Below are 14,224 nucleotides of genomic sequence, written 5' to 3'. Positions count from 1 at the left end.
AGGAGCAGAACAGACCCCTGACAAACCCCAGAATTAACTGGGAAAAACACAGAGCTTCTGCCTCCACTCTGAAAAGCATTCACAGTACCAGTGTACAGGCCGGCCATGATATCCAGCAACCTTGAGGGGATCCCACAAACCTTCAGGATGTCCCACAGGGCAGCTCGATGAACCGAGCTGAACGCTTTATGAAAATCGACACAGGCTACAAAGAAACTCTACCGATATTTGTGTTTGTGCTCCATGAGAACCCTCAGTGCCAGGATGCGGTCTATGATAGACTTCTTAGGCATAAAACCAGACTGCTCCGGTCGCTGGTAGGTGAGCAAGTGATCATGGATCCTATTGAGGATGACCCTAGCAAGGACCTTACCCAGCACAGAGAAAATCTATCTGGAAAGGGAAGGGAGATCGTCTGAATTGCAACAATTACAGGGGGATATAAAGTAAACAAAAGGGCAAAAATGGTTTGCCAATAGACCCGTCCAAAAAAGTAATTTACAAAAACAAGGAAAACTATCATATGTACCAGTAACTCCAAACAGAAACTGTAGTATATACAAGACTACACAATAAATGAATGATCTCTTGCTCCTGAGCCTTCTCAGCTGACTTAAGACTAGGCCACATTAAGTGACCTTTTAGTTGTAGCCTTCGTTTATATCTTAGCGAGTCAGAAGCAGTCAATGGTGCATTCCCAAGAAGTTGGTCATCTTATGTAACATGCCCCGTGACTCATCGCATGAGATCTGACAACGAAGGAATGTTCATCTAGAAGTACAATTCATTTAACGCATCAATGAGAAATAAGGATTGTGGGTGTTTTGGATTTCACAAGCAGAATAGAAGCTTGTCTGTCTGATGTTTTGAGTTTTACGTACAACGACTGAAGGAAAGAAGGAATAAAAGGTAAAGATTATGACTGAACTCACCAAACCTGTTTGCCTTTCATGCAGAATTGACTCCATCAGACAGCATGCTCTTGGCTGTCAGAAAAAGGGACTAGCAGGACTACACTGGAATATCAGGATTCGGTAAAGCAAAGATACCCAGTAATTTTCAGTTAACATAAAAGGGCATGGTCCAGCAAAAAGATTTGCACCTGTGGTTGAGTGATCTTTCATACTCCTCAACTAGAACATGTGTAATGTGATATCGGCTTTAAATAGCCAGAGGGAGGGCAATGGAGTGGTAATTTCAGGGTGGTCCTGCCTCCTAAGGTCCAGTCCTGCAAAGAACAAGGAGCATAAGTAAACTTAAGAGACAGTATACAATTAAACAATATTCAAAACAGATGAAAATAACATTAATATATAAAAAAAATAATTCTTCTTCTTCTTTCGGTTGCTCCCGTTAGAGGATGCCACAGTGAATCATCTTTTTCCATATCTTCCTGTCCACTGCATCTCGCTCTGTTACACCCATCATCTGCATGTCCCCTCTCGGCACATCCATAAACCTTCTCTCAGGCTTTCCTCTTCTCCTTTTTCCTGGCAGCTATATACTTAGAACCCTTCTCCCAGTATACCTAGCATCTCTCCTCTGCACATGTCCAAACCAACGCAATCTCGTCTCTCTCACTTTGTCATCCAACCGTCCCACCTGAGCTGACCCTCTAATGTCTTCATTTCTAATCCTGTCCATCCTCGTCACACCCTATGCCAATCTCAACATCTTTAACTCTGCCACCTCCAGCTCTGTCTCCTGTGCCACCGTCTCCAGCCCATATAACACAGCTGGTCTCACTACCATCCTGTAGATCTTCCCTTTCACTCTTGCTGATACCCGTCTGTCACAAAGTACTCCTGACACTCTCCTCCACCCACTCCACCCTGCCTGCACTCTCTTCTTCACTTCTCTTCCACAATCCCCATTACTCTGTACTGTTGATCCCAAGTATTTAAACTCATCCACCTTCACCAACTCTACTCCCCTCATCCTCACCATTCCACTGACCTCCCTCTCATTCACACACATGTATTCCGTCTTGGTGGTCCTACTGACCTTCATTCCTCTCCTCTCATATCTCCACCTCTCCAGGGTCTCCTCAACCTGCTCCCTACTATCGCTACAGATCACAATGTCACATCATATTCCACGGGGACTCCTGTCTAATCTCATCTGTCAACCTGTCCACCACCACTGTAAATACAAAAATATTATATTATACATCGTCCAACCTGTTATATCCTAACACAGGGTCTCGGGTGTCTGTTGGAGCCAATCCCAGCCAGCACAGGGCCCAAGGCAAGATCATATCCCAGGCAGGGCACCAGCTCACCGCAGGGCACACACACACACCCACCAAGCACGCACTTTAGGATGGCCAATGCACCTAACCTGCATGTCTTTGGACTGTGGGAGGAAACCCACGCAGAAATGGGAAGAACATGCAAACACCATGCACGGAGGACCCGGGAAGTGAACCCAGGTCTCCTAACTGCGAGGCAGCAGTGTTACAACTGCGCCAAAGTGCTGCCCATATTATATTATATTATATTATATTATATTATATTATATTATATTATATTATATTATATTATATTATATTATCCATCCATCCATCCATTTTCTAACCCGCTGAATCCGAATACAGGGTCACGGGGGTCTGCTGGAGCCATTCACAGCCAACACAGGGCACAAGGCAGGAACCAATCCTGGGCAGGGTGCCAACCCACCGCAGGACACACACAAACACACCCACACACCAAGCACACACTAGGGCCAATTTAGAATCACCAATCCACCTAACCTGCATGTCTTTGGATTGTGGGAGGAAACCGAGCGCCGGAGGAAACCCACGCAGACACGGGAGAACATGCAAACTCCACGCAGGGAGGACCTGGGAAGCGAACCCAGGTCTCCTAACTGCGAGGCAGCAGTGTTACAACTGCGCCAAAGTGATGCCCATATTATATTATATTATATTATATTATATTATATTATATTATATTATCCATCCATCCATCGATTTTCTAACCCGCTGAATCCGAATACAGGGTCACAGGGGTCTACTGGAGCCAATCCCAGCCAACACAGTGCACAAGGCAGGAACCAATCCTGAGCAGGGTGCCAACCCACCGCAGTATATTATATTATATTATATTATATTATATTATATTATATTATATTATATTATATTATCCATCCATCCATTTTCTAACCCGCTGAATGCGAATACAGGGTCACGGGGGTCTGCTGGAGCCAATCCCAGCCAACACAGGGCACAAGGCAGGAACCGATCCTGAGCAGGGTGCCAACCCACCGCAGTATATTATATTATATTATATTATATTGTAAAAGTAATCATTCAAAATTGACAATAAAACACATAAACATGTTGTTAATACATCAAAGTCTTTAGCATTTAATGCTTTTAGGAGACTTTGAAGCTGTAGACAGTTTATCCCATCAGACGCTTGCTCTCTGTTGGATCAGGTTAATGAGTGCGCCATTGCTCCCTACTTTGAACAACTACTTCATGAGACTTTGGGCTGGTTTAGAAACGTGACACTCGGTGAGTTGTCTAATTGTCCCCTTGAGTTGTCTAATTGTCCCCACCCATTTTAAAAGCACAATTCACCCATGGATTTTTCCAGAAAGATTAAGTAATTAAGGACACCAATGTAGAAACATCATTTGGTCTAAATTTGGTGAAAATTAATGTTATGTTTTCAAATGGTAGTTCCCAATTCCCAGTGGAAGCATGTCAAGTGAAAACTTTAAAAATTCAGAAAACTAAGCCCTGCGGGACACCATATTCTGCTTCTGACTATAATGATGATTACAAGAACAAGAACAAGAAAATACAAACACATAACTCCAGTAGTTAAATCCTTACACTGGCACCTGGTTAAGTGTAGGGCAGAATTCCAAATCCTCCTTTTAACATGCAGTCATTTCAATAATTCAATTCAAAAAGTGAAACTCCTATTATATAGATTCATTACACACAGAGTGATATACAGTATTTGAAGCGTTTATTTCTTTTCATTTTGCTGATTACGGCCAACAGGTAATGAAAACTCAAAATTCAGAAAATTAGAATATTACATAAGACGAGTAAAAAAATGATTTTTAATACAGAAATGTTGGCCTACTGAAAAGTATGTCCATGTACGCACTCAATACTTGGTCAGAGATCCTTTGTGCATGAATTACTGCATCAGTGCATCGTGGCATGGAGGTGATCAGTCTGTGGCACTGCTGAGGTGTTATGGAAGCCCAGGATGCTTTGATAGATGGCTTCAGCTTGTCTGCGTTGTTGGGTCTGGTGTCTCTCATCTTCCTCTTGACAATACCCCATAGATTCTTAAGAGGATTGTGAAGCACAGCGCATTTACAAGGAGTTGACTGAGGCTGGAGACAGTGCTTCAAGAGCCACCACACACAGGCATGTGTATGCGGGACGTGGGCTACAACTGTCACAGCATTCCTGGTGTTGAGCCACACCTGAACCAGAGACAACGTCAGATAGAGAAGACAGAGAATGGACTGGACTGTTATCAGCTTAGTGGTCCAACGTCCTCTTTTCAGATGAAAGTTAATTTTGCATTTCTTATGTCTTATGTTATATTCTAATTTTCTGAGATGCTGAATTTTGAGTGTTCATTACCTGTAGGCCATAATCAGCAAAATGAAAAGAAATAAACGCTTGAAATATGTCACTCTGTGTGTAATGAATCTATAGAATATATGATTTTCGCTTTTTGAATCGAATTACTGAAATAAATGAACTTTTCGATGATATTCTAATGTATTGAGAGGCTCCTTGTGTGACGATGTGGGTTCTGGCTCCACACTCCCTTTGATGTTTGGAAGCACTTGAACCCAACACCGTCGATAACGTAACCGAGTGAGCTAGTCAGTGAAGGCAAATAAACACTTGAGCAAGGGGTGGTGCAAAAAGTGAATAGTGCTTTTATTTAAAACAGTCAACAAAACAGGTGTTCAAATAAATAGTGCAGTTCAAACGTTCTTCATTAAATAAATAATCCATTAAAGAACATGGAGGTAAAACCAATAAATAGAAAAAACAATCCTTAAAAACCAGAGGTTAAAATCTTCTCATGGAAGCAGTCTTAAAAACAACAAACAAGCTCGGTGCTTCTTTTCTGTTAGCGTCTCACCTGCTTATCCCGTTTGGGCTTAGCGGCTGCTCTCCTCTACACACTCGAGACTGGAGACCTCCCGATCCCTGGCTTCGGTTTGGCTCTCATCCTAGTCCCCGAGACTTGATTACCCCAATGGCCAGGACGCACACATTGGGGACTCCACCACCAAGCCTCCCGACTTCCGCTGCCTTTCCGCGGCCTTCTGCGGCTCATCGCTTTCACCAGGTCACTCCCGCTACATGGTCGCCAGCGGAGCAACATCCACTCAAACACCCGGGTGACGGCCTTACACCCAGCTTCCTCACAGCTGCCCTCGAGCGCTCAATCGCGCACTCACCACACGCACGCACCGCCTGCTTCCTCGCTCCCTGTAACCTCCGTCCTCTTTTCCTCTCTCTCTCTTTTCTCATCTTTCCAATTTTCCACCCTCACAACCGACTCGCGCTTCTTTTAAAATGACGAGGGCCACAGCAGCTGCAGCATTAGCCATGGGACAATCACGAATGTGGGCAGTTCCTCACCTGTGCACTCGGTGAGAAACGCCCACACCCTATGGATCGCCCCATGGCTCGCTATGGCCCAACGACTCCTTGATAAGCCGCGAGCGCGTTGATTATTTATTTAAAAATGGCCTTTACTCAGTGAGCTGTGGACCCGCTATACCACAACCTGTACAAAGCCTTAAAATGGGCAATGTCCGGCTTACTTGTCTGAACTGATCATGACTTACAAACCTGAGCGCACGTTAAGATCTCAAGATGCCGGTCTGCTTAGGATTCCAAGGATTAATAAAATAACAGTGGGAGGTCGAGCTTTTAGTTACATGACCCCCCTAAACTGTGGAGTGGCCTGATTGCTACTATAAGAGATGCACCTTCAGTCTAAACTTTTAAATCCCGGCTGAAGACTCACGACTTCAGTTTAGCACACCCTGACTAGAGCTGCTGATTAACTGTGCAGACTGCATCTCTGTTGTCAGCCATTAGCACTAAAACAGAAGGAATATGAGAGTTAGAATTTGTTACTAACCCTCCTCACCTGTTCTGCTTCTTTTTTTAGTACTCTTGGTGCCACTGCCCAGCTGCTAACTTTGTAGCAGTGCTACTATGAGTTAAAACTGCATCTCCCAGCAGTCCCTGCAGGGGCTGTTGAGTCAAAGGTGGTCAGAGGGGTTTACAAGGAGAGCAGATGTCCAAGAGAGGAAAAATTGTTTTTTGTTGTTGTATTTTGTGTTCCGTTTACCTGTCAGACTACCTTCTGTCAGTTAAGCCGTATTTAGTCGCTGTGTCCTGGATTGTATTCATTGTTGGGGTCTGGATCATCTGTCTACCTGTGTTCTGAAGACTGATTGTGGATTCACGGGTTTCCCGCAAGTATAGGAGCGCTCCTGGACCATCAATCCATCTTAACCCTTACAGTGTCTACGGGTAGGACTGTTTTTATTCATTCCTTTACAACATACAGATCTCTGGACTTACTGTCGTCATCTCTCATTACATCCGGTGTGGTATTACATGGACTTTGCTGTGTGGAGTTGTGTTTTTGTGGTTAATGTAATATCGCCGGACGGCACGGTGGCGCAGTGGGTAGCACTGCTGCCTCGCAGTAAAGAGACCTGGGTATCCTTTCCCGGGTCCTCCCTGTGTGGAGTTTGCATGTTTTCCCCGTGTCTGCGTGGGTTTCCTCCCACAGTCCAAAGACCTGCAGGTTAGGTGCATTGGTGATCCTAAATTGTCCCTTATGTGTGCTTGATGTGTGTGTGTGCGCCCTGCCCGGGATTTATTTCCTGCCTTGCGTCCTGTGTTGCCTCGGATTGGCTCCAGCAAACCCCCGTGACCCTGTAGTTAGGATATAGCGGGTTGGGTAATGGATGAATGTAATATCACCATAGGGGTACTGGGGTGGTATTATTGTTTTCCTTTATATTATTTAATTTTGTTATATTGTTTAATTGTTGTTAGTTCCCTGTGTGCTTTATTTTGTCTCTGTTTGTGAGTGTGTGCGAGTCGGGCCAAGGCTGGGAGCGTCCCTGGGATCCTCTACAAAAAATAAATAAATCACCGTCAGCTTGATGGTGTGCATCTTAGCGGCACCGAACCGCTACAAGTTGTTGTGCCTGTCTAAGAAGAACTCATCTTGCAGGAATTGGGTAGAGGGGTCCATTCATCGGATTGGCTGGCCCAGCACTGACTCAGCTGTGGAATGGCCAATAGGGGACGGCGGCTTGATGGCTGAGGTCTCCAGAACTCTCTGAACAAATCCAAATCGTATTATGGGATATCATCTACTGTTGAATTCTGCTCGTTCCTTGTAATATTTCTATCGCAATATTGTATTGTGGACGACTCGTGTTCTGCTCTGTATATTGTGTTGTATTTACCTCCTTCATTTTGAAACCCACTGCTTCCCCAACCTACGTGGAACTGCCTTTCCCAAGTTTTCTTGGTAAATGGTAAATGGCCTGTATTTGATATAGCGCCTAACTAGAATTCAAGAACCCCCCTAGGCGCTTTACAACACAACAGTCATTCACCCATTCACACACACATTCATACGCTGGTGATGATAAGCTACTATGTAGCCACAGCTGCCCTGGGGCACACTGACAGAAGTGAGGCTGCCGAACACTGGCGCCACCAATCCTTCCGACCACCACCAGCAGGCAAGGTAGGTTAAGTGTCTTGCCCAAGTACACAACAGCTGCATTCTCATGCTGGGAGCCAGGATCGAACCTGCGACCCTCCGATTGCTGGACCACCCGCTCTACCGACTGAGCTACTGCTGCCCAATTATTTTTTTCTGGAAGTTTTTCCTTGTCTTCTTAGAGAGTCAAGGCTGGGAGGCTGTCAAAAGGCAGGGCCCGCTAAAGCCCATTGCGGCCCTTCTTGGGTGATTTTGGGCTATACAAGAAATAAATTGTGTTGTATTGTAACGATGGTGTAGTCTCAGCACATTTCTGTGCATAATGAAATTGATTTGATACTGTGTGGTAATGTTGAGGAAACTAATGGAAAACGAGGCATTTTCATGCACAAACACCCCAAGTTTGAAGTTTAGAGTCTGGATATGCAAATGAAACAACATTTAGGCTCCTTTGAGCTTGTAATTGAACCAAATTCCCTTGGGCAGTGAAGTAGTAGTGCGCACCACCGGCCCAATTGAGTTAATTTTTTTATTGTAAGGCAGACACCTTATTGTTCACAAAGTGGTTTAAAACTAACCATCCATTATCCAACCCACTATATCCTAACTACAGGGTCACGGGGGTCTGCTGGAGCCAATCCCAGCCAACACAGGGCACAAAGCAGGAAACAAATCCCGGGCAGGGCGCCAGCACACCACAGGGCACACACACACACACTTTAGGATTGCCAACGCACCTAACCTGCATGTCTTTGGACTGTGGGAGGAAACCGGAGTACCCAGAGGAAACCCACGCAGACACAAAGAGAACATGCAAACTCCACGCAGGGAGGACCTGGGAAGTGAACTGTAACTGTAACTGTGCCACCACGCCACCCCGGTTTAAAAGCTGGTGTTTTAAAATTACCTCCATTAAGGCAGTCAGAGTTTTGGCTTTAATTTTGCACCGTTAACTACACCCAACGGTGGCCCATTAAATGCTATATAATTTATTTTAGTTCTCCATTAAAACTGTGAAAGTGATTTTCTTTCATTTTCCAGTTGCTCTCCAACTCAACACTGCAAGAGTCAACCGGCAGGGAGTTTGCTTCGGCCCCATAAATAACAAAGTGTGCTCTCTGGCATAGCCAGAAACCTTTTAGAAATGCTGTTTTTAAGACGTCCCGCATGCAGGGTGCACCAAGTGTGAGTTATGAAAATGAGCGTGACGTGGGCAGCTCGATGGCGGGCATGAGCTCTCTGGCTGCTGTTTCTTGAGCCTTTTTTAGCCCTTGGGCGGGCGTTTTACTTGATCACTGTGAGGGATGAGTCATCTGCGGATCTTAAGACGTACACGTCCTTGTGTGAACTCTGACAGCCATTTGTACGTAGAAAATACGGCAGAGTAGAAGAGAGGCGCCTGGTAGAGGAAGGACGGTGACAGTCATCCGCACATATTCTTCGGGTTCCATCCATCCATCCATTTTCTAACCCGCTGAATCCGAATACAGGGTCACGGGGGTCTGCTGGAGCCAATCCCAGCCAACACAGGGCACAAGGCAGGAACCAATCCTGGGCAGGGTGCCAACCCACCGCAGTATTCTTCGGGTTATCTAAGTTTAAAAAATTCCAGGAAGAAACCAACCAAGAGTCCAAAAACAAAATGAGGAAGCAAAACGTGGGTCTAAAACCAAAAATCAATCAAGAGCAAGTGCTTAGAAGAAGCAGAAGTGTAGCTGTGGGGTCCTCCATGAAACATTTAGTTCTTTATGTAGATTTGTAAGGGTCCAAAGAGCCATGAGTTTTGCTTAGCCTGATTCAGGAGTGTGCGTCTGCAGAGATGTGTGTTAATGCAGGTGGTTTGTCCAATGTGTGCCTGGATGTGCACTGTTATTGTGAGTTACTGCACATAGGTTCATGAAGGCATGCACCATCCGGCTGTCATGGGGCACCACTGACTTCTTTAACGTGCCTAAGTCTTCGTGTACAGTGCCACGGTATCTTCAAGAAAATCACAGTCTTGTCTGTACCAAAGAAATCTTCTGTTTACTGCCTTAATGAAGAAGACCTGTTTACAAGTACCCATAAAGCTGTTATTGGGCAGAGTGGTGGCCCTGAGGCGCTGGTATCTAGAAGGTATTCTATACAAGAAATTGTATAAAGTGAAATAAAGAGCAGACAAAAAAAAAACTCTCATAGTTGTGGCCTTGAGAGATGGCCTAACAGAAAACTCCAATTCCCTACACAGAATTCTCCCTCCCACATGCTCGTACCTACCCATCATCCCCAGAACTTTCCAGAAACCCCTGACTCCATTTCCAGCTCCTCCATTTAAAGTACCCTCCACCCCACCCCTTCGTTCCTTCTGGCATCAAACATTTCCCTGTGCCACTCTCCACCCTCCCCACTAGACTCAATAGTCCCTCAGCTGCCATTCTTCATCCCAGCCCAGAGGCTACAATATGTTATTTACCCCACTTTTTTAAAACACTTTTTAATCTCATGTTTTCATGGAGAACAAAGGAAAAAAAAAAGGTTTACGATATAATATTAGTGCATGGTGGACAGCGCTTTGCGATGTGAAAAACATTCATGGAAAGCAAATAACCCATTTTTACTTGTGTTGCATAATTCTCAAGCGCGTGCAGAAGGAACTCTGAGTCCAGCTCAGGGCGGTGAAAGAGCAGTACAGGAGAAAGCTGGAGCAGAAGTTGCAGAATAAGAGCATGAAGGAAGTGTGGGATGGGATGAAGATCATCACTGGCTGCAGCTCGAAGCAGGGTGCTACCATCGAGAGAGACGTGGAGAGAGCAAACCAGAAGAACAACTTCTTTAACAGGTTTGACAAACCTAACCCGCTCTCACCTCGGAGTACTCCACCCTCCACCCATCCTTCTCCTGATACCAGCATAGGAGAGACATCCCCACCCACAATTACAGCAGCCCAGGTGAGCAGAGAGCTGAGGAGACTTCGTGCCAGCAAAGCAGTGGGTCCAGATGGTGTAGCACCATGACTGCTGAAGGCCTGTGCATTGGAACTGGGGAGTCCTCTACAGCGCATCTTCAACCTGAGCCTGGAACAGGGGAGAGTCTCGAGGCTTTGGAAAACATCTTGTATCACCCCAGTCCCAAAGGTATCACGTCCTAGTAAGCTGAATGACTTCCGGCCTATCGCTCTCACGTCACAAGTGCATGAAGACCATGGAGCGGCTGCTGCCTCACCACCTGAGGCCATAAGTCCGTCACACCCTCAACCTTCACATACCAGGAGAAGGTGGGAGCGGAGGATGCCATCATCTATATGCTACACCGATCCCTCACCCGCTTGGACAGAGGCAGTGGTGCTGTAAGAATTATGTTCCTGGACTTCTCTAGCGCCTTCAACACCACCCAACCTCAGCTCCTTAGGGACAAGCTGACAGAGACAGAAACTCACACCTGGTGCCATGGATCGTGGACGATCTTACAGACAGACCTCAGTATGTGCGTCTCGGGAACTGCAGGTCTGATGTTGTGATCAGCAGCACAGGAGCGTCGCAGGGGATTGGACTTTCTCCGGTCCTGTTTAGCCAACATACATCAGACTTCCAATACAACTCGGAGCCCACGTGCAAAAGTTCGCTGACAACACTGCTATGGTGGGCTGCATCAGGAGTGGGCAGGAGGTGGAGTACAGGAAGCTAATCAAGGACTTTGTTAAATGGTGCAACTCAAACCACCTACAACTGAACACCAGCAAAACCAAGGAGCTGGTGGTGGATTTTAGGAGGCCCAGGCCCCTCATGGACCCCGTGATCATCAGAGGTGACTGTGCAGAGGGTGCAGACCAATAAATACCTGGGAGTTCAGCTGGATGATAAATTGGACTGGACTGCCAATACTGATGCTCTGTGTAAGAGAGGACAGAGCCGACTATACTTCCTCAGAAGGCTGGCGTCCTTCAACATCTGCAATAAGATGCTGTAGATGTTCTGTCAGACGGTTGTGGCGAGCACCCTCTTCTACGTGGTGGTGTGATGGGGAGGCAGCATAAAGAAGAGGGACGCCTCACGCCTGGACAAACTGGTGAGGAAGGCAGGCTCTATTGTAGGCACGGAGCTGGACAGTCTGACATCCGTGGCAGAGCGACGGGCGCTGAGCAGACTCCTGTCAGTCATGGAGAATCAACTGCATCCACTGAACAGGATCATCTCCAGAGAGAGGAGCATCTTCAGCGACCTGCTCCACTGACAGGCTGAGAAGAACCCACACTATGCGACTCTTCAGTTCTACCCAGGGTTAAATGTTAATATTATACAAAGTTATTATCTGTTATACCTGCATTGTTATCACTCTTTAATTTAATATTGTTTATTATCAGTATGCTGCTGCTGGAGTATGTGAATTTCACCTTGGGATTAATAAAGTATCTATCTATCTATCTATCTATCTATCTATCTATCTATCTATCTATCTATCTATCTATCTATCTATTATATAGAGCCTTTAATCTATCTATCTATCTATCTATCTATCTATCTATCTATCATGTATTTCTAAGTCAAGGAGTTCAAGGAGAAGGCCTGATGACCTTTAAGAAGTATCTGGATGAGAGCTTTCTGCCAAACAAAAAAGCGACAAATGGACTGAGTTGTTTCCTCTTGTTTGTCAAATTTCTTATCTTCTTGTGTTGTCCAGTAAGTCTTGTCATGTGTTTGAACTTGAGTGTTCGCTGTGCTGGACTGGCATCCCTCCCATGGTTCTGGTTTCTGCGTTATGCCCATGGATAAATTTCAGCTTTCCCAAGACCAGGCAATGGAGAATTCAGAAAGCGACTGAGTTAATTGTGTCCGCACCAACCAAACACATAATAAGTGGATTGTTCCCAGGCGTGAAGCGATTATTATTGATATACTCTTTGTGATTGATCTTTCATAAATTTTTAATTTCTGAAAGTAATTTTTTGGTCTTTGTTTTTTCTTACTGATTGTTGGTTCAGTGCCTAACCCTGATTAACCCTGTGATCCTGATGAAGTCATTGAGGTGCAGCTACTTAGATAAATGTGGAAAGCACTTTCAGCTACTCATTATAAGAGGGGTCTCATGCACAAACACTCCCTGGGTCTGCACTTTGAGGGTCTGTCTTACCAAGGGAAGCTGACAAAGAGCTTCCATTTACTCTGATGTCTAAGCAAGCTTCTGGTTTTTTTTCTTCAATTGAGACTCATAAGCCTATGAATGAAAGACGGTCTGTTTTCTGGAGTCGATTTTCTGCCAGTTTAGACCCATTGTGGCGATAAATTTCATTGGTAATCATGTTTATGTATTTATTAAATAATTAATTTATTTATTTAGTTTCAAAGAGGAGCACTTTAGGTCAGCTGCCTTGCAGATTCATTTGGTGTGAATCAGAGGGTTGTGTTCATGAGAGTGTCCCGTGATGGACTGGCGCCATCTATTACTGCTTTGCACCCTCTGCTACCCTCAACCCTCTAATGAAAACAACCTTAATAACTCACTAGTGAGGCCTCATCTGGAGTCCTGTGTGCAGGTTTGGTCTCCAGGCCATTAAAAGGGCATAAGGAAAAGGGAAAAAGTCCAGAGAAGAGCAACTAGGCTGATTCCAGGGCTACAGGGGATGAGTTATGAGGAAAGATTACAAGAGCTGAGCCTTCACAGTTTAAGAAAAAGGAGATCAGGAGTCATAGTAGACTTCCAGACAGTGCTCAGAAGCCATTAAGAAGGCTCACAGAATGTCAGGTTATATAGCGCCTTGATGTGTGGAGTACAAGTCATAGGAGGTTCTGCTCAGGCTTTATAACACACTGGTGAGGCCTCATCTGGAGTGGTGGATGCAGTTTGGGTCTCCATAAAGGACACGGCAGCACAAGAAAAGGTCCAGAGAAGAGCAACTTGGCTGATTGAGGGATACAGGGGATGAATTATGAAAAGTTTTGAAGAGCTGAGCCTTTACAGAGATGAAGAGGAGACCTGACTGAAGTGTTTAAAATGATGAAGGGAATTAGTCCAGTGGATCAGACTGTGTCTTTAAAATGAGTTCATCAAGAACACGGGGCCACAGTTGGAAACTTCCATCCATTCATTATACAACCCGCTATATCCTAACTACAGGGTCACGGGGGTCTGCTGGAGCCAATCCCAGCCAACACAGGGCACCAAGGCAGGAAACAAACCCCGGGCAGGGCACACACACACACACACACACAGACAGACCAAGCACACACTAGGGAGCACTCTCCAATATACTGTATAAGATGGAGTGAGATTATTTAAGGCTTTGTAAACCACAAGCAGTATTTTAAAGTCAATTCTGAATGAAACAGGTAACCAGTGTAATGACATCAATAAAGTTCAAGCACTTTATTGTCACTGTGTAACACAACAAAATGACTTTTTGTGACAGCCCCAAGGTGCATTTAAAGCAGTGGTTCTCAACCTGTGGGGCGGGAAGTAACAAAGAGGAGGGGGTGCAAAGATGTGAAAAAAAG

Source organism: Polypterus senegalus, chromosome 3, assembly GCF_016835505.1.
Source record: "Polypterus senegalus isolate Bchr_013 chromosome 3, ASM1683550v1, whole genome shotgun sequence".
NCBI classification, from domain to species: Eukaryota; Metazoa; Chordata; class Cladistia; order Polypteriformes; family Polypteridae; genus Polypterus; species Polypterus senegalus.
Note: the sequence above shows the minus strand (reverse complement) of the source record.